The 22,520-nt window shown below is 36.4% G+C and overlaps 1 protein-coding gene across 1 annotated transcript in view; it reads left to right on the forward strand.

Annotated features, from left to right (window-relative positions):
- The window catches only part of COG5 (component of oligomeric golgi complex 5), a 368,980-nt gene that overhangs the window by 98,156 nt on the left and 248,304 nt on the right, over nt 1-22,520 (forward strand). The gene's annotated exons all lie outside the window — the stretch shown is intronic.

Below are 22,520 nucleotides of genomic sequence, written 5' to 3' on the forward strand. Positions count from 1 at the left end.
TTTTATATAAGGACATTTTTTTTAAAAGGCTAAATTTGTGAGTGGTTGTATGTTGTTCTTAAATAGAATATGTGTAAATTAGTATTTTAAAAATGTGTATTCTATTCTGGTTTGTTGGTCACTTATGCCAAACATTAAAAAAAATGCAGGGAGGTGGGAGAACAGGAAAGATTTACATAGTAAAAAGTATATATTCTTTTTAAAGCCTTGATAATTGCATTTGAGAATATTTTAGTCATATATATGTTTTTGGTTGAGATTCTTTGTTCTACAAATAGAAACCCACTGCGTCTTTACTGTGAACCACATTGAATTTCAACTAGTTTGTTTGTATTCAAGTCATTTTATCTGGGTATTCCAAATTGTTGTGAGCATCTCAAGGTGTTAAATATTGTCATGACTTCACTTCAGTATTCATTCATTTGGGTATTCATTCATTTCATTCATTCATTCATTCATTCAAAATAATAATCAGATTGACCTAAGGTGATAATACCCTAAAATATTTTTTAAACATTTCATTGTAGTAGCTTAGTCTCAGGGTATAAAACTTTAATCAGTAATCATTGTATTACTTTTGGAGGTTACTACTTGGTCTTCACCTTTGATAACCCTTTTATTTGGTAAGTGTATACTGATCATTTGCTATAATGTTTTATTTCAGTTGGCTTATTCTATTTTTGACCTGGGCACATTTCTTAGTAGGTTGCTATTTCTTAAATATTACATGTAACTACATGCGAATGTTGTTAGTAAAATATTATTTTAAAGGATAAAGTAAGTTAGTTACATGTCTTTGTAAGTTATAAAGGCAAATCATTATAAGGTAGATACATTTTCAAAATGAAAATAATGGTACAAGTACTGAATATTTAAAATTAAATATTTAAATATTAAAATTTAGATTAAATTTAATATTAAAAATAAAATTAAAATATTTAAAATTAAATTTCTATTAATTTTAGTTACCTATAAATAAGTTTCTGTTTTTAATAGTGAGGATAAATTTCTTTTAGATTTGAGTAGATAAAACAGCTGGACTCTGTTGACAAAATAGAAGACATTACATGTGGCTAAACTGTTAGAATGTTAATTATCACCTATTTCCATTATTTTAGGAATATTTAGTGACCTTCATTTTTCAAAACGTGTACTGTTTTTTATTTGCAATTGGAACTGTTTTCTTATTATTTTGAAAAGCAACATGCATTTTTATAATCTTCCGCTTGTAGTGTTGAAGCTTTATAGGGGAATAGCTGACCAATGTGAGTTGTGAGTTGCATTTCTATAGAAGTTGAGAGTAATGTGGGGAAAATTTTGTTGTGAATTTCAAAAATCTTCTGCACAGCTTTGGGTGGCAAGGCTTTGGTAATACTAAAAATGAAAATGTTGTGCTGCTGTTCGTGCATTTTGAAAGTTGGGGAAAAGTATCTTGCTAGAATGCCAGCCATTAATAAAGATAACTTACACACACACACACACACACCACACCACACACATTCATTTAAGCTTAAAACTAAGACCAGAGAAAACATGGCATCAGTGGAAATATGTGATGGGGATGAGGAGATTATTAACACAGGGAATGCTTTTCTGCCAGAGTTCAAGTAGTTGCTTATGTTTATCATCAGAATAATCCGCACGAAGTAGAAGAAACCAAGGTACAGAGAAATTTACTGACTTGAAAGGGTCTAGGTAAGTTAGCAGCAGAGTCATTGTTAAAACTGCAAACCATACTCTACTAGGCGGTTGGCCTTCTCTCTTTGGAAAATTATGAAGGTCTTGGGACTTGGAATTGGATAATCTAAATTTAGTTGCTATTTATTACCTGTATAACTTTTGGCAAGTGAAACTTCCTTTGGGTCAACTTTGATTCTTTTTGTTGAAGTATATTTTTGTGCTTTGTTTAACTATTTGTGAGACAGTGTTTTCAAATTATATTCAGATTATTTCTAAAAAACAAAATCTGGGGTTTCTGAGCCATAATGGTAGCTCAAGCATGGACAGTGCTCTTTATTTAGTGTACAAGTAACTTGTCTCCAAGGATAAATAAGATAATACAAACTTTTAAAAAATTGTGTACAATGCTTAGTATAATTTTATTTCCTTTATAAAAACCACAAATTGGTGATTATAAGGTATGCTGAAATCTTAACAAGGTAATTCCAACTTCCCCTGTTTTTAACAAATATGCAAATATCTCAACCACTGATTGAGAATCATTATATTATTTTCATGAAAAGAATTAATAACAGACCGGGTGCAGTGGCTCGCGCCTATAATCCTAGCATTTTGGGAGACTGAGGCAGGTGGATCACTTCAGATCAGGTGTTCGAGACCAATCTGGCCAACATGGTGAAACCCTGTCTCTTCAAAAAATACAAAAATTAGGCGTGGTGGCACAAGCTTCTAGTCTAGCTCCTCGGGAGGTTGAGGCATGAGAATCGCTTGAACCTGGGTGGCAGAGATTGCAGTGAGCTGAGATTGCACTGCTACCCTCCAGCCTGGGTAACATGGTGAGAGTAGGTCTCAAAAAAAAAAAAAAAAAAAAAAAATCAGATTGTCAATTTTTGAAGATCCTTGTTTCCATAGTAACTCTCAAAATTGTACATTTAATATATTTTGTGCAATGAATATAACCTCTGTATACTAACCTAGGAGAACAGTTTGACTTCCTAATGATAGCTAAGCACTAGATACCATTCTAACCCCAAAATACAGCTTAATTAAAATCCTTTTTTAAAAGTCGTGCTTTTCTTTTTCGTTATAAATATTTTAATTACATATCTGTTTTAATTCCTAAAAAATTCCTCCTATGGGGAGTCTCTGATATTTAATTTTATGTATTTGTCTTCTTAAATTTGGACAACTGTGACTATGACAGAGTAATTTATTGTATATTTATGTTGTACCATTAATATTAAATCGTTCTTACCCAGCTTGTGGCTAGTTCTGATGGCACAGTTTTGAAGATTCTCTGAGTTTGTAAATAACAACTCAGCTTTGTGAAATATTGGAATTCACCATAACTGAAAGTACTTTGAAACAATCTTAAGGTATCTATGTACAAATAATTTTTAATTGCTGAAAATCAGTTTTAAGCTGTATTGCGACAAGGGTCCTTTTTCAGTGGATACTTAGCGTAGTTAACCTTGAACTCTCTCTGATACTGGAGCCCATAGAAAAAAGGGTTATTTTGCTTTAACACCAATTCAGAAATTTCATTTGGCTTCTCAACTTTGCATTTCTTTCACAACAAATATTTTATCAAAAAAATAGGAGTGGACCATCTGCTGAACTTCCATCAAGTGGGGAGTAGCCGAAGTCGTAGAGAATCAACAACATTGGTGATTCATTTTCTATATGAGAATAATTGAAAACTGATTATATTTGATAAAGCACATGCATCAGAATTGCGTACACTTAACAGATAGAAAATCCACAAGCCATTCTTTCCCATCCTTCCCTACTTCACCTAAATTGGGCATTTACATTTTTTTTTCATTTTTATTTTTCACACTGTGTTTGTAAGTCATTTGCCAGTATCACTTACATTATAAAAATAAACACATGACATTTCTTGCCATGTTTCCATCCATACCTACACTTTGGATCCTGTGACTTTACTACAGTTTATCCTCCCTCTGTTGTACAACCGTTGGCATGTCTACTTTGGGGCTTTGTCCAAATTATTACCTTCATGTCCAGTTTTCTGGTTTACTGTTTTGACTGCTTACTATCCTTCTTTGCCTTCCTAAATATTATGGATTTTATTGATGTTTTTCTCTTATATTTTTATCGAAGAACTACACAAATAGCCATGTTTGTGCCCCATCACTCCATTGTTTTCTCTTTTCTGTTGCTTCCTTTTTTTCTTTGCATAATTTTCTTCCTCTGAGTTATGCAGAATCAAGTTAATTTTGTGTCCTGAGGCCAAGTCCATTGATCAACTAGATTACATATTTAACAAAGCTATGTCAAGTCCCCTCTTTTGTGCTGTTATGACTCTTATGCTCTGCTAGGGAACACAGCTGACTGTCTACAATCTAGTGCTTGATACTAGTTATTGATACTAGTTAGATTCATATCATTTTTGTAAAAAGACTGCCATTCTTTATATATAGAGCCTGAGAATGGCAGAGTTTTACTGTAGGCTATAGTTCTACTATAGACTCAGTAACATCCACTATACTACTTCAGTCATCCATTTGGGAAAATGAATGCATTTTAAGAGTTTAGTTAATAATTCCTAAAGACTGTAATCACTGGTGTCTTTCTGCCAGGTATATTCAGCAGTGTATCTTCAGTTACTGCTACCTTCTGATCTCTATTTAGGGCTGCAATATCTATAAAAAGTCCTGTTGTTATTTTGATTGGTATTGCAGAGAATCTGTGGATCATTTTGGAAAGAACTGACATCTTAACAGTATTGAGTCTTCTAACTTATAAACACAGTATCTCTGCTATTTTTAGGGCTTTTAAAATTTATTTTGTCAATATTTTGTAGTTCTTGGCCTACAGATCCTGCACATATTTTGTTAGATTTGTATTTAATTATTTCTTTAGTGCTATTGAAGTAGCACCTAATTTTAAACAAATCCAATTGTTTATTGCTAGTGTATGTAATTAGGATAATATTGAACTCATATCCTGCAACTTTACTAAATTCATGTATTAGTCTTGCGAGTTTTTTTGTGTGAATTCTGTGGTATTTTCTATATAGACAATTAATGTTGTCTGCAAATAGAGATAGTTTACTTTTTCCTGAAACATGTGTGACTTACTTGTATTCTTGCCTTCTTGTACTGCCTAGGACCTCTGGTATTAGGTTGAAACCCCTGAATATCCCTGAACCTTCTTGCTGGATATGCTGAGAATGCAAAGCCCTAACAGAACTACCCTTTACCCCATCCATTTCTCAGGAAGGGGTTGTAGCTAGCAACCTTGAGGAATGAAGTAATGACTCCCTAGACAAATAGAATACAAGCGGACTTGCTTTTCTTTGTGATAAAAATGGCAACTTTCCCAACCTCAGTGCTCTTCAGCTGTGAAAAAACCCATAGTACACAAAGGATCCACAGTCCCTTCACCAGGGACTTGGAGGGCAAGGTGAATTGTCACTGGTATCATGCTCATACTGCTTACTGTATCATGGGTAATACAGTTCTTTGATTTGGACCCAGGCATCTTACATCTTATGTTAGCATCCATGAAACAGTAACAGGCTAGATTCACAGCTTATAAATAGGATAGAATCCTAGACCCTAAACAATTTTTGACATTTTTGGCTACAAGCATATGATGTTGACAGAGATAGGGTTTCCTGTAAGAGAAATGACAGGGCTCTTGTGGGCTGATTTAGAGGATATGAGACCAGTAGCAAATGCTCTTGTTTAAGTGGTTGGGTAGTAGTACAGAGTAAGAGTCTCCTAACGACCTACCTGTTAATGAATTTTTTGAGGCTAAGCAGTGAGGAGTGGAATTAAATGAAACTGCTCAAATAGTGCCTTGGTTATTGCTCACTCTCTAGGCCTGGAGGAGGAAAAACTATTATTATATCAACAAAACAGCAAGCCTCAGAGCCCTAAGGCAAAAGGCAGTATGGCTGTAGCTGCTGAATCAAGGGCTTCTGAGAGCTAACATAAAAGATATCAGCAATGAGGATGTGGAGCTTTGGGTAGACTAAGTATATTATAAGTTCATTTGTGGAGTCTGAGTGGGCAGCCACTTGCAATTGAATGTAAATGCAGTCTTGCTGACTGGTACGTAGCTGCTCTTTCACTTTGTGGACTCTCATTTTTCTCTCTCCACTCTATTCTAACCTCACCTGCTTAAGATAAAAGCCAAATACGGTAGGGAACCTCAGGGAGAGAGAGGAATTCAGATTTTTTTTAGCTATGTTGAATAGAGATGCTCAATTCGCCATCCTACGTGGTCCCGTGGGGAAAAAGCACGGTAGATGTCAAGGTAGGCTGAAGGCTCTGAGGACTGCAGGGTGCAGTTCCAGCAGCATGCACAGGGCAAATTAGAGACCCCTAGGCCCAAGCACTTCCGGGAGCACAGCGTCACCCTGGAGTGAGAAACCAAAGCAGAAGAAAAGCCTTCCCACCACCACAGTCCTCTGCAGGGTAGATTCCCCCGCTACCTTGTCTTCCCCATGCTCCTGGTTAGGAAGTAATGTAGTCTCCTGGCAGCTATGGCTGTAGTCCCTTTTGTGCATATGTTAAATTCCTTGGTCTGTGTTCCTACAGGGGGTAAAATACTCAAATTTTAAAAAGCTGAAATGTAGCTGGAGCCTCTGGGCCTATTGAGTGTACTATTGTTTTGGGTTCCTCTGCTAAATGTATAACTGGTATTGATAATTTTGTGTTCTTACACTATGAATACTTACAGATTCAGGGGAGATTCTCCTATTCATGGGCTGCTGCATGTAGAGAGGTGTTCCGCTGTCCGCTCCCTAGGTGATTCAGCAAAAATAGTGTATCATCCCAGGAGGGAAGAAAAGAAAATCACAACTTTGGTTAAAGGCTCCATGACTGCTGGAGAATTCAGACCATTTCCTAGTACAGCAGTGCCACCTGCCTGACCCAGCTACCAAGTGCACCTCTTTTGAAAAGGCAGATGCAGCTTTGAAAAGGGATGCAGCTGGCCTGGCCTTCATATCATTTTGGCTTTCCATGAAGTAGAACCTACCCCTTTTGGGGAAAAGCTTATTTCTTACTTTGCCACCTGAAGCAAAGCAGTTGACTTATTATGCCGCTGGATTTAAGGAATTTCTTGTAAAAAACTGAGTCTGTTTCACTTATGGTTCAGCCCAATTAAAAACTGATGCAGTTGTTCAGGGTCGGTCCCAGGTACAGAAAAGTGAGTGGATTGCATCACTCCATTCTTATAGCTTTGACCAGTATGCCCCTTGATTATCCTTGTTATATTTTTACTGGCTCCTGGCCTGTTGCGATAGCCTAACCTTCAGGTCAGCTGTTAGAAGGCTGACAGATTAAAAACAACTTTTCTTTGGTACTGTGAACTGTGAAAACAAATTATAGCTGCCAGTCAGACAGTCTGGCTTACTCAAACCTGTACCTCCTAGATTGCCATCATTTCTGCCTGAATTCGTTATTGTATCAGATATGGTAATAAATCCATCATAATAGTCTGGGCAATCATTGTGTCCTGGTTTTGGGGAATAGGGACTTCAATTGGTATCCCATCCCTGCTTCCATTTGTAGGATGAATTCCTTTTCCTCCTGCATGGCTACAATTTTTTTTTTTTTTTTTTAGGCATTTTTCTTCTCCTAGTTCTAATGCGTTTTCAACAGTGCTCAAAGCATAATGGGGTTGTTGCTCTTACCTCTGGGGTTTAAGGCTCCCCTCTAACCCCTTACTCACCATGTTAAAGATGGTAGAAAGGATCCAGCCTGGACTTCATGCTTTCCCTCAATGGCTTCATGCTTCCCCCAAGCCTGCACCACGACAAATGCTTTCTCAGGCCTTTCACCATACACTCAGTCTTTTTGTGTATGCCTGTGAACATCTGGTGAGATCTTTGCAAAAGTCCGTGAATGGGTATGAATTCCTTTTGTGTCTGTAGATTCCCTGGCTTCTATATTTTCTTGCTAATACACAGTTTTGACTGAATTATTCTTACTGGTGTCCAATATTGTCTTCCCCAGGTACTCAAGTACTCATGTCCCATGTGTCCTGCCTTTCATTAAAATTTGGATTGGTTGGTTTCCCAGTAACCACAGCACTCTGATGAGTTCAAGAAGTTTCTGTTTGTAGATCATTTGTTTTTCCCTTGTTCTTTTTTGTAGTTACAATGTGAGCTATGTTGTATCCAGCTTTGTTCATCTCATGGAAGCTGAAGAATACCTTCTGGGATTTTAATTGATATCACAGTGAACCTGTCCATTCTGTTAGGGAACATTCACGTCTTTGTATTGAGTCCTCTGATCTTTAAACATGGTATATTTCTTTTTTTTTTTTTTTGAGACGGAGTCTCGCTCTGTCGCCCAGGCTGGAGTGCAGTGGCCGGATCTCAGCTCACTGCAAGCTCCGCCCCCCGGGTTTACGCCATTCTCCTGCCTCAGCCTCCCGAGTAGCTGGGACTACAGGCGCCCGCCACCTCGCCCGGCTAGTTTTTTGTATTTTTAGTAGAGACGGGGTTTCACCGTGTTAGCCAGGATGTTCTCGATCTCCTGACCTCGTGATCCGCCCGACTCGGCCTCCCAAAGTGCTGGGATTACAGGCTTGAGCCACCGCGCCCGGCCGCTAAACATGGTATATTTCTCAATTTATTTAGGTTGTCTTTAATTTCTCTCAGTAATATTTTGTAATTTTAAGTGTAGAGGTCTCACATATTTTGTCAAGTTGGGTAGTGCTAGACTCATAACATTTTTGATACTATTATAAATAATATTTTAAAATTTTGATTTTGTTTATATAAAGAAATATTATTGAATTTTGAATGTTGAACTTAAGCCGTATGATTTTGCCAAACTCATTTATTTATTCTTTTCTTAATTCCTTACGATTTCCTTCTTAGAGAATTATACTTGAATAAACAAAAGTTTATGTCATAGTTTTCAATCTTAAATCTGTTTTGGTCTTGCCTTATTGCCGTAGCCAAGACCACAAGTAATATTGAGTAGAAATGGTGAGAGCAGACATAATTGCTTTTTTCCGTGTCTTCAGGGGGAAAGTATTCAATCTTTCATTATTAGATTTGATGCTAGGTGTAGGGTTTTTATGGATATCATTTTTCAGGTTGATAAAGTTTCCTTCTTAGTTTGTTGAGAATGTTTATCAGGAATGCATATTACATTATTTAAGATTTTTTCCATTTAATGAGAGCTCATATGGTTTTTCTCATTTAATCTAGTAACATGATAAATTACGTGGATTTTTTTTTAATGTTAAGCCAACCTTCCATTTTTGACATAAACCTATTTGATAGTACTACCTTTTTAGATATTGCATGATTGTATCGACAATTATTTTTTAAAAATCTTTTGCCTATATATTCATAAGGCCTATTGGTCTGTCATTTTCTTTTATTGTAATGTTTTGATCTGGTTTTGGAATCAGGGCAATGCTGGACTCAAATGAGTTGAAAGATGTTCTTTTTCTCTAATTTTGAAAATGTTTTTGTAAGATCAGAGTTAGTCCTTTCTTAAATGTTTAATAAAATTCCCTAGAGAAGACATTTGAACCAAGAGGTTTTATGTTGTTTAAAGTTTTAAATTACAAATTCAAATTATTTAATAGATAATAGATTCATATTTTCTATTTCTTCTGTGTCTGTTTTGATGATATATGTATCTTTTGAATAATCAGTTTACATTTAAAAGTTGCTAAATTTATTAACATCATCAACTTGTTTTTAATATTTCCTCATTGTATTTTAATTATCTGTAGGATCTGTACAGATATCTTCCCTTTCATTACTGATATTTGACAATTTGTGTCATCTTTTTTTTCTTTTTGAGTTTGCCTACAAGTTTACCAGTTTTTTCAATCTTCAGAAATAACTAGCTTTTGATTTCTTTGTTCTTAATGAACAATGTTGTTATGTTCTTTTTTTGTTTTATTGATTTCTACTCTTTAGTGTTTCCTTTCTTCTCTACTTTGGTAAACGTTTCTTTCATCAATTTTAATTTTTTTTCTGATACGTGGTTCAGTATTGTTTTGCCAACATTCCACAACTTTGGATGTCTTATTTTATATCACTTACTTCAGTATGCTTTCTAATTTTCCTGAGGTATCTCTTTGCTGTTATATGGGTTATTTCAAAGTATGTTGTGTTTTTTTTTCTTTTTGAGGCAGAGTTTTGCTCTCTCACCCAGGGTGGTATGATTACTGCTCACTGTAGCCTTGACCTCCTGGACTCAAGAGATTCTCCCACCTCACCGGTCCAAGTAGGTGGCATTACAGGCATGTGCTACCATGCCCAGCTAATTTTTGTATTTTTTGTAGAGACAGAGTCTACTGTGTTACCTGGGCTGGTCTTAAACTCCTGGACTCAAGCAATCCTCCCACCTCATCCTCCAACAGTGTTGGGATTACAGGCATGAGCCACCATGCTCGGACAAAAGTGTATTTTCTAATTTTTAAATACTTGGTGATTTTTCAAAGTTTTTTGTTATTGGTTGCTAATTCAATTTCATTATGGTCAGAGAACTTGATTTGTATGATTTCTGTTCTTTTAAATTTGTTTAGGTTAGTTTAATGGCTCAGTATGTAATCTATCTTGGTGATTGTGCTGTGTACTTTTGAAAATAATGTGCTTTCTCTCATTGTTCGGAGTAGTGTTCTATAAATGTCAAATAGGTCAAGTTAATGATAGTATTGTAAAATCTTCTCTAGCCTTACTGATGTTTTTACTGTTTTATTAACTTTTTTTTTTTTTTTTCTCCCTGAGCCAGTCTTGCTGCATCACCCAGGCAGGAGAACAGTGGTGCTATCACAGCTCACTGCAGCCTCAACCTCCTGGGCTCAGGCAGTCCTCCTGCCTCTGCCTCCCAGGTAGCTGGGACCACAGGTGTGTTCCACCGTACCTGGCCTTTTTTTTTTTTTTTTTTTTCTTTCCAGTAGATATGGGAGTCTCCTTATGTTGCTCAGGCTGGTCTTAAACTGCTGGGCTCAAGGATCCTCCTGCCCTGGCCTCCATAGGTGCTGGAATTACAGTCGTGAGCCACCACACCTGGCCCTGTTCTATTAGCATTTAAAATAAAGATAAGTTAATTTTTTTTTTACTGAAAAAAAGAGTTGTGAAATCCCCATCTATAATTGCAGTTTTAGTTTTTTGACTTCATCTGGTTTTTGTTTCATGTGTTTTTATCGGGTGCATGCACATTTAGGATTGCTATGAAATACATGGCTTTGTGCTCAATGATAATCCTTTTCTCCTATCAGTATAGCTATTCCAGGTTCATTCTATATAGTTTGCATCGTATATATAGATTATTTTTTAACCTTCACTTTCAACTTGTGTGTTTTTGAGGTTTATTTTCTGTTGATAGTAATGGTTTGTTTTTGCTTTTTAAATGCAATTTGATTTTTGTATTTTAATTGGAGTACAGAGTATTTGTATTTAATCTAATTTTCATATGGTTCCTTGTTCATTTATTCTCTTTCCTACCCTTTTTTGGATTTTTACAATTCCATTTTACCTTCTCTGCTGACTTATTAGCTGTATATATAAAATAATATAAATGTGTGTATATATGTATATATAATAATACATATATAACATAAATACATAATTTATGTTATATATACATAAATTATGCATATGATATATGCATGTTATATATGTATCTATTATATATGTATATATAAAAATATATTTTGCGTGTGTGTGTGTATATGTATTTTTTTTTTAGACAAAGTCTCACTCTGTTGCCCAGGCTTGAATGCCGTGGAACGATCTTTGCTCACTGCAGCTTTGACCTCCAAGGCTCAAGAGATCTTCCTGCCTCAGCCTGCTGAGTAGCTGGAACTACAAGCACTCACCCAGGTTGACCACCTGGCTAATTTTTGTGTATTTTTGTATAGATGGAATCTTGCTATGTTGCCTAAGGCTGGGGTCTTGAACTCCTGGCCTCATGTCATCCTTCTGTATTGGCTTTCCAATGTGTTGGGATTACAGATGTGAGCCACCGCACCTGGCTCAGCTATATCTTTTAAGCTTTCTTGTTTTAATGGTGGTTTTAGGTTTTATGATACACGTGCTTAACTTATTACAGTCTACTTTCAAGTAATAGCACATCATGTATAATGTTAGAACCTTACTATTAATACAATATAATTTCTGTTGGCCCCTTCCATCTTTTCTGCTGTTTTTTGCTTCATAATACAGTGTCACTATTTTTGTTTTAAATAGCCAGTTATCTTTCAGTTTTTTAAAAAGTTTATATTTATCCACATATTTACAGTGGCATTGTTCATTCCTTTTTGTACATCAGGGAAACCTTCTGGTATATTTCCCATCAGCCTAAAGAACTTACTGTGACAGTTTTTGTAGTGCAGAGTTGTTTGCAACAAATTATTTCTGTTTTTCTTGTCAAAATATGTTCCTTTTGTCTTCATTTTTGACTTTCACTCAATATATAGCTCTATACAGACACTTTATTCTTCCATCATTCAAAAAATATTTTGTTGTTTTATGGCATGCTTGGTTTCTGATGAGAAGTCTGTGATCATTCTTATCTTTGTTCCTCAGTTCTGTGATGTATCTTCTTTCCTCTAGCTTTAAGAGTTCCTCTTTATTTCATTGTTTTTATAATTTTCATTGTGATGTACCTTGGTGTAATTTTTTGTGTGTGCTCTCCTTCCTTGCTTGGGGTTCACTCATATTCGTGGATCACTGTTTTTGTTGTGGTTGTTGCTGCTATTGTTATTTGTTGTTTTTGTTTTTTCATCAAATTTGAAAAAATTATTTCATTGTTTCTTCAAATACTTTTTTTCTTAGAACATTATTCTCTTTCTTAGACTTCAGAAACTCCTGTTTTAGGCCGGGTGTGGTGGCTCGCACCTGTAATCCCAGCACTTTGGGAGGCCGAGGCTGGGGGGATCACGACGTCAGGAGATTGAGACCATCCTGGCTAACACGGTGAAACCCCGTCTCTACTAAAAACACAAAAAAATTAGCCGGGTGTGGTGGCGGGCACCTGTAGTCCCAGTTACTTGGGCGGCTAAGGCAGGAGAAAGGCATGAACCCGGGAGGCAGCACTTGCAGTGAGCTGATTGCGCAACTACTCTCCAGCCTGGGCAACAGAGCCAAGACTCTGTCTCAAAATGAAAAAACAAAGTAACAAACAAAAACTCATAATTTAGACTTGGTATTTTTCCACATGTCATTGAGGCTTTGTTCTCCCCCCCCCGCCCATAGCTTTAATTTGTTTGGGTAGTTTTGATTGCTCTGGTTCCTGTTTCATCACTCTTTTTATCTTTTGTAGTGTCTGATTTGTTGTTAAGGCCCTCTAACGAACTTTTCAGTTCAAATATTGTGTTTTTCAGCTCTGGAAAGTTTTATTTGATTAATTTCTATAGTTACAATTTATCTCTGTTGTGTTCATGTATTTCTTTAAATCTGTTTTTAATAGATATTTTAATATCTGTCTTATAATTTTGTCATCTTTTTTGCATCCTGGTATTTCTAATAATTTTTTATTGGGTGCTGGTCATGGTGTTTGAATACTATGAATGGATTTTGTTATCCAATAGTGAATGTTGTACTTTGTTCTATCAGGCAGTTAAGTTACTTGTGGGTCAACTTGATCCTTTCACACTTGTTTTAAGCTATATTAGGGCAGCTTTAGAGGAACATTTATTCTAAGGCTAGTTTAGCCCTACTGTTAAGGCATACTCCTTCATAGAGCCATATTGAATGCTCCTGTTATTTAATGGTATCTCCCATTTTAGCATTCCAACCTAGAATATTTTGCAGTATCCTGTGAGTTTGAGACTTGATCAGTTTTGCAGATTTTCTGGTAGTGGTTCTTTGCCTGGCCTTTTTGAGTCTCACTATATACATTTATAACTTAGTATTTCTTTGAAGATTCAAGAGTCCCTGTATAGAATTTTCTGGTACTGTTTCTCTGCTTAGCCTACCTTTTTTCTGTTATTCTGACCTGAAAATTCCAGGTTTCTCAGCCTTCCTTAACTCAAATTTGTCCCTTCAACTCATTGAGTTCATTGTGTTTACTGAGATGTTCCCCTTACATTATAGGGGAAAGTATATTTAGCAGAAAGCCAGAGTAATCACAGGGCTCAATCATGTGTTTTTTAGGGGTCACAGTCCTGCATTGCCTGTTGTCTAATATCTGAAAACAGTAGTTGCATAAATTCTGTCCCATTTTCTAGTTGCTAGGGTAAATCCTGTACCAATTATTCCGTTAGGTTGGAAGTAGAAGTTTTAAATCTGTTTTTAAAACTTAATTGTCATGGCACTTCTTTTAGCAATTATGAACTACCTTGAGGCATTTCTTTTACTGCTGTCTTACAGTTATGTCTTAAAGTTATTGAAAATCTTTGGTTGTTGTTTTACTTTTTACTCCTTGTTTCTTATGTTAGAGCCAATAGGTTAGTAATATTCTGAATCATGCAAGTCTGATTCTTGGTGCTTAAAATATCTGCTCTGGGCCAGGCACAGTGGCTCATGCCTGTAATCTCAGCACTTTGGGAGGCCAAGACGGGCAGATCACTTGGCGTCAGGAGTTCGAGACCAGCCTGGCCAACATGGTGAAACCGTGTCTCTACTAAAAATAAAAAGAAAATTAGCCAGGTGTGGTGGTGTGTGTCTGTAGTCCCAGCTGCTTGGGAGGCTGAGGCACAAGAATCACTTGAATGTGGGAGGCAGAGGTTGCAGTGAGCAGAGAGAGCACCACTGCACTCCAGCCTAGGTGATGGAGTGAGTCTCTGTCTCAAAAACAAAAGAAACAAACAACAGATCTGCTCTGGACAGTTTTCTTTCATAAATGCTTCCATATTTTTTTTGTTGTTAGAGGAAAAGATTATGTGCTGGAGAAAAAAATCATAAGCTATACAAATTTATGCCTTATGATCTCTAGTCATTTTCCTCTCTCTCCCTCACATGTGTTATTATACATACCAGCAGTTAGCAAACTTTTTCTGCAAAAGGCCAGATAATAAATATTTTAGGCTTTCTGGGCTATAATCAGTCTGTGTCACATATTCTTTGTTTTCTTTTTTGACCTTTTAAAAATGTAAAAACATTCTCAGCTTGAGGGCTGAGACCACCAACACTTTGTTCACATAACCTTCCCCTTTCATTTTTACCAGAAGACCTTACCTCTTACTTTATTGCAAAAACAAATACATTTTATCAACTTTTTGCTTCCTGTGCATCTTATCTCAAAGCGTATCTAGACCTTCAATTATTTGTCCATCTTTCATTCTTGTGTTGAGGGAAGATAGATGCATGTCCTTTCGTTTAAACCTAAACCCACTTTGTGGATTCCCCTTCCAAATTCATTCACACATTGTTCCAGTTTGCATTCCTATGTATTATCTTCCCTGACTCTTCCAGCTGTACTCGGTTAACATGTGCAAATTTGCTCTGTTCTCACTTTATTCCTGCTGCTTTAAATTTTGTATTCATGCCATCCACCACTACAGCTTATCTTATTATGTACTTTTAGTTGAGTTTAAATTGCAAATGGAAAAAATAATGGTCTTTAAACTGTAATAAACTACTTAGGTATAAGGTGTTTTACATATTCATTTCTGAGTCAATCTTGGCCACATTTTCTTTATTTCATAAATTAACAGCTTTTTTTTTCCTCCAGTGACAACATATTAAAACATATTAGAACATCTCAAGCAAAAATCTTCTGTGATGGGGAAGGAAATACTCTCTAAAAGGCAAAATATCAAGTACAGATTTTTTTTTCTTTTTAATTTTAGGAATCAGACTAGATCTAGGCACATTGTGTTGCAGGCGTCACCTCACAAATCTGCCAACGCATGTCTTTTCTGAGCTTCAACACAGCTGCTGTCCTAACCAGCAGCTCTCCTTTCCTCTCCTTGATAGTGGTTTGCATTGGTGTTTTGGTTTATGTTGGGGAAGGAAAAATACAAAAGAATCTCTTTTTCATTTTTCTTGTGATACTATGGGTTTTAAAAAACTATAATGTGAGTTAAGTAGCAGTGGCTTCTTCAGGATCATTCTTATACTAAGAAACACAAAGGGCATTGGTGTTTTAAATATAGATAAGTCCGTTTTCATATAAAACATACTTTAAAGAATAAAATTACTTGTAAAGAATAAAGACACATTTAAAAACTACATGTTCTTACAACAATTTGTTCTATTCTTTTTTCCCTGTAACACAGTTATTCCTCCCCCGCTCCCCACACAACAGATTTGTAATGTAAGAATAGAATCATGGTGCAGCCTGCAACTCCCAGAGGTAAAACACACAGTACTAGACTTCCATCTGTAGATTTTACTTTTCAGATTTCATGCCATTTTCTCAGAGTTAAATTGAAATTTAAAATCATTTTAAGCTTTCAAGGATTGTATTCATGTTGTTCTTTTAAGTGGTTTCATCATACTGTATTTTGTGTTTATTTTATTAAGCATAATTTTATTATTTTTCAATTATATACACTATGCAGCTGCTTGTGTCTTAAATTTTAATTGCTTGCTTTTGTCATATTGAATTAGTTTTGAAATATTCTTTTACTGTTGAATATTTCCTTTTTTGATGAACTTAAAATAGTATCATTAATGAATTTTTTAATCTATTTGAGTAAATTTCTTATTTGTTTTGATTTGGATATTTCACATATACAAGCATAACTCAGAATTATTCAAAATTGAAGAAATGTGGTATGAATGATCTGAAGGATCAGTAATACAATAATTTAATATTTTTAAATTCATGTTTGACATTGCACTTGGATTTGGAAACATTTAGCCTAGAATAAAGACAATTTATTGGTATTATAATAGCTGTGTTAAGTATTTGAATTTTTTGAATCACAGATGAACTCTTATACTAGTAGAATCAAAATCTGTGCCATATTGTGCTCTCTTTTTGAACATGTGATGTAATGAAGATATTTCAGATAAGTTAAAAATACAATTGTTTTGCTAGCTTTAGAAAGGAGACCAGTAAAAGTGTTATTTGACTGATGTAATCTGGAGGAAATTGCTCGGTGAAAACATTAGGTGATTTTACATTTGAGATTTTGACTGTTTCTTCCTTGTTATAGAAGATTCTTAATTTATAGTAATTTGTTTATTTGCTGAGACAAGAGTATAAAATACATTTGGTTTTGTTGATGTTCGGGAAGAGAGTCATTTAGCTAATGTATGAGCTTAGCCTTGCTTACTTTCCCAATTTCGTCCTTGTTAATTCTCTATATATTCCTAAGATTCTCATTATTGATACCATATGCAGCAACTCTCAAGACTCACATTTAAAAACTGGGAAAATCTTGAAATTCCTATTATTTATATGTATGGAATGTACTATATTAATATGAGAGATTTAACTTCTGTACTTTCAGCTGTAATGCTTACTCACTTTTATTTTGTAGACACCTGACTATTGTTCAGATTATTTTCAGAATCACCGTAGGAAGTTCTGATTGCTTGGTTAAACATTTAACAAATATTCATTACATTCTTTGTGTCCAATAGGGTATAAGGTGCTAAGGGAACAGTGACTATGCATTTGTAGTTTAGTAAAAGATGCAGATGAATACACTATGATAGTATACAGTAAGTGCAGTACTAAAGATTAAGTATAAGGTGCTATGCAATCACATAAGACAGACACTAGTCTGCAGGGAAATGGTCATGGAAAGCTCTCTAGAGGAAGTGGATAAACTAGATATGAAGAATACTCAAGTATTTGCCAGATCAAGGCAATGGGTGCTTGTTCAGATTGGTGAAGGTATATCATACAAAGAGACAGCCTTTCCTAGAAGAAATTAAAGATGGGGAATACAAGAAAAGGACAGTGTATTAGTTCATTTTCACACTGTTGATAAAGACATACCTGAGACTGGGAATTAAAAATGGTTTAATGGACTTACAGTTCCACGTGGCTGGGGAGGCCTCACAATCGTGGGGAAAGGCAAGGAAGAGAAAGTCATGTCTTACATGGATGGTAGGGGGCAAAGAGAGCGCTTGTGCAAGGAAACTCTCATTTTTAAAACCATCAGAAACTCCTATTTTCAAAACCATCAGATCTTGTGAGACTTATTCACTATCAAGAGAATAGCATGGGAAAGACCTGCTGCCACGATTCAATTACCTCCCACTGGGTTCCTCTCATGACAGGTGGGAATTGTGGGAGTTACAATTCAAGGTGAGATTTGGGTGGGGATGCAGTCAAACCATATTAGACAGGGAAGCATTGAGAGATAGGGCCAAATATTATATGGCCATCCAAGCCATATTAGGGAATTTCAACTTTTACAGGAGAGCATTGATGACTCCAAGGGAGTAATGTAACAGACTTGCATTTTAGAAAGATCACTCTGACAACAACGTCAAATGGATTGGAATATTGGGAGCATAATTAGATAGGGAAGTCCAGTATGCCAGGCAAGAGTATCATGGTGATAAGAATTAAGGGAGTAGCATTGAGGATGGAACAAAGTAGTGGGATCTATTTTAAGGAGATACAGAAGCTGTGAGGTGTGATTAAAGAAGTAGGGCTGACTTGCAAAATTAAATGGATAGTAGGTCTATTCACTGAACCATTCTTAGGAGGAATGGTTTTGTGAGTAATGATTATATGTACATAGTTAACCCTTGAACAATGTGGGGGCTAGGGGTGCTGACTCCCCATGCAATCATAACTTTTGACTGCCCAGAAACTTAACTGCTGATAGCCAATTGTTGACTGGAAGCCTTACCAATAACATAAATAGTTGATTAACACATATTTTATATGTTATTTGTATTATATACTGCATTCTTACAGTAAAATAAGCTAGAGAAAAGAAAATGTTATTAAGAAAATCATAAGAAAGAGAAAATATATTTAATATTCATTAATTGGAAGTGGATCATCAAAAATTTTCATTCACATCGTGGTCATGTTGAGTCGGCTGAGGAGTAGGAGGAAGAAGAAGGGTTGGTTTTGTCTTAGGGTGGCAGAGGCAGAAGAGATGGAGGAGGTAGAAGAGTAGGCAGGAAAGGCAGGCACACTCGGTGTAACTTGACAGAAATACATGGCAATTTCTGTCTGACTTTTTTGCTTTTTCATTTCTCTAAAAATGTTTCCGTATGGTACCAATCCTTTCATCATTTGCTTTAGTTTCAGTGCCTGTAACGTAGAAGGGTCCATGTTATAAAAGAAGTCAAAAGTAGTCTTGAATAATTGGAACCCTTCTGCTGGATTGTCTAATGTCAGTTTGTTTTCTGGCACTGCTTCTTCTACATCTTCTTCCTCATCTTCTGGCACTGGTTTGGAAACTCTGCTGAAATCCTTCACCCCTGCCATCTTTTTCTCATATCTACGATCTCTTTCATGGTTTCTTTGATCGGCTCTGTGGTAAATCCTGTGAAGTCATGCACAACGTCTGGATCCAGATTTCTTTGGCAGTAATTTATTGTTTCAGGCTTGATGGTTTTCATGGCTTTTTCTATAACAGCGATGGCATGTTCAATGGGGTAATCCTTCCAGACTTAAATTATGTTCTCTCTATTGGAGTTCTCTTCCATAGCCTTGACAGCCCTTTCCATAGAACACCATGTCTAATGAGCCTCAAAAGTCCTTATGACACCAAATCTAGGTGTTGAATTAGAGTTGTTGTGGTTTGGGGCAAGTAGTCTACTTTGATGCCCTGGATGTTGAACCTCATGGAGTTCTGGGTGGCCAGGGGCATTGTCTGATATCAGAATAACTTTAAGGCAAGGTACTGACTTCAGGGACAAACCAACAATGGAAGCAATCAAGAAAAGGTGTTCTCATTGTCCATGCCTTCCTGTTGAACAACCAAAAGATGGGCAGTGGTGTTTATCTTTTTCCTTTAAATCTTGGGGTTAGTAGCTTTAATAGATAAGGGCAATCCTCCTGATCATAAACCTAGCTGCATTTGCACAATACAGTGGAGTTAGCCCATCTCTTACTGCCTTAAATCCCGGTGATTACTTTTCTTCCTTAGTAACAAATGACCTTTATGACATGTTTTTCCAGAATAGGGTACTTTTGTCCACATTAAAAACCTGTTCAGGCAGATATCCTTTCTCCTCAGTGATTTTCTTTTTTTTTTTTTTTTTTTTTTTTTGAGGCGGAGTCTTGCTCTGTCACCCAGGCTGGAGTGCAGTGGCCGGATCTCAGCTCACTGCAAGCTCCGCCTCCCGGGTTTATGCCATTCTCCTGCCTCAGCCTCCCGAGTAGCTGGGACTACAGGCGCCCGCCACCGCGCCCGGCTAGTTTTTTGTATTTTTAGTAGAGACGGGGTTTCACCGTGTTAGCCAGGATGGTCTCCATCTCCTGACCTCGTGATCCGCCCGCCTCAGCCTCCCAAAGTGCTGGGATTACAGGCTTGAGCCACCGCGCCCGGCCTCCTCAGTGATTTTCTTAATAACACCTGGGAACTCATCTGCTTCCTCTTGAGCAGCAGAAGCTGCTTCTCCTGTTACCTTGATTTTTTTTGTTCTTGTTACATAAATTAACCCTTTCTTCTAGGCTAGTGATGCCTCAAATGATAGAGCTTCTACTGGCCTTTCAATTTCTTCAGTCTTTTGATGGCCAACTTTGCCATGTTGGTGAAAGTGGCATTGTAGATCCAGGCACCATCAGCTACTGTTTTCATGTAGGAACCACAGTGTAAGATCCCCACTGCTTGTTTCTTCATCTTGGTTTAGCCACAGAAGGAGCAAGTGTACTTGGCAGGATGGCTGATTTCTGTTTTCTTCAGTGTTTTCCAGAGGGAGGTACCATAGCAATCCCATATTTACCAATGATTTCAACCTACTTGGTGAGTTTTAGCAGTGTAGCTGTGAACTAGGCACAAGCCCAGAGAGGACTATCTTGATATTTTTAAAGCCATACCCCTTTCTAAAATTATTAAACCATCCTTTGCTGGGATTAAATTCTCCAGCTTTAGATCCTTTGCCTTCCTTTTGCTTTAAGTTGTCATATGACTTCACTATTTCTTGAATCATATAGGTGTGCCTTTTTTATAGCAATCATGCACCCACATAAAAGCTACATTTTCAATACGAGATAAAAAGATATTTTGCAGAAAGTGCTGCTGTAGTTGCAGCAGTGGCTTCACAATTTTTCTCTTCTTTTCTTTTTTTACAGTGGTCCTTGTGCCGGATTCGTTTGTCTTGAGATGGTGGGCAACCATAGCTGCAAGTCTCAAAATTCAGCACATATCAAGCAATTCTTTTTCTTGTAATGTCTTGTCTTTTCTCTGCTTCTTGAAAACACTTCCAACAACACCACTAAAGACACTTCATATGGGTCCTATGAAGTTATTCAAGGTTTATGGTATTGCATTAAAAACTATGAAAAATAAGTGAGAACTGCAAGAGATCACTTTCTATTGTGATAACACAATTTACTGGAGAGAGACAAACTGCTCAAGCGAAGATGTTAGCATCACTTAACGTTTAAGGGGATAATTGTAACACTTGAGATCACAGCAATAGCAGTAGGATGTGGCTACCAAATTATTACAGTAGTACAGTATGTACTATAGTTAATTTCTTTTTCTTTTTTCTTTTACTTTAAGTTCTTGGATACATGTGTAGAACGTGCAGGTTTGGATACATGTGCAGAATGTGCAGGTGTGCATGTGCCGTAGTGGTTTGCTGCATCTATCAACCCATCATCTAGGTTTTAAGTCCTGCGTGCATTAGGTACTCATCCTAATTCTCTCCCTCCCCTTGCTCTCTATCCCTTGGCAGGCCCCGGTGTGTAATGCTCCCCTTCCTGTGTCCATGTGTTCTTATTGTTCAACTCCCACTTATGAGTGAGAACATGTGGCGTTTGGTTTTCGTACTATAGTTAATTTTGTACAGTTGTGATTTAATACCACATCTTTATGTTTGTTTACATTTTTGTCAACTGTGAATGGTGCCATGTATGGTCTGCAAGGGTTTTCATAAGTTTTGATAAATTTTAATTTTTATAATATATTTGTGTATATTTTATGGTAGTGATGAAATAGACTAGTATCTACATATATTTTATATATTCAGGACATACCTTTTTCTTAACTTTTTTGATATTTCTAGGCTGTATGGTTCATCTGCAAGTTTTTTCAAATTGTTGCATCAAATCTCCAAAAAAATTTCCAGTATATTTATTGGGAAAAAAATCTGTGTATATGTGGACCTACACATTTCAAACCTATTCAAGAATCAAGTGTACTCTGGGCCATGTTGAATTTGAGGTGCTTATTAGACATCCAAGTGTAGACAGCTAATAGGAAACTGTATATGTGGATTTGAAGTCCTGGAGAAAGAAAGGGGCAGAAGACATAGATTTGAAAGTTGCCACAAAGAGAGGGTAAGTGAATATGTGAGAAGTATGGAGTTGTATTCCCCAAAGGGAGTAGAAATAGTACAGATATCCTGAGGAATTTTAATACGTAAGGGGTGAGTGTAGGAAGAGTAGACCAAAAGGAGACTAACAGGCATTAGCTAGAGAGGTGGGATGGTATAAGATAATGGAATCTAAGAAAGCACGGTGTTTTAAGGATGAAATATCAACATTGTAGATGAGAGTTGAAGAGTAGCCGTAGGATTTAGCCAAAAAAAGAAAGAAAGAAAAAAACATGATTGGTGACCTCTGCAAGACAGCATCAGGAATATGGTAATTACACAAGTATTGAGATCAAGGTGAACATTAGTGTGAGCTCATTTTTCATATGCCTCTTTCAATGAAGAAGTAATTTCAGCTGTTCAACAATATAACATTCCATGTTTGGGCAAGGAGGGTGTCAGTAAGAATAATATTATTATTATTATTATTATTATTATTATTATTATTTTTGAGACAGAGTCTCACTGTCGT

The sequence above is a fragment of the Macaca thibetana genome, chromosome 3 (genome assembly GCF_024542745.1).
Source record: "Macaca thibetana thibetana isolate TM-01 chromosome 3, ASM2454274v1, whole genome shotgun sequence".
Classification (NCBI taxonomy): Eukaryota; Metazoa; Chordata; class Mammalia; order Primates; family Cercopithecidae; genus Macaca; species Macaca thibetana.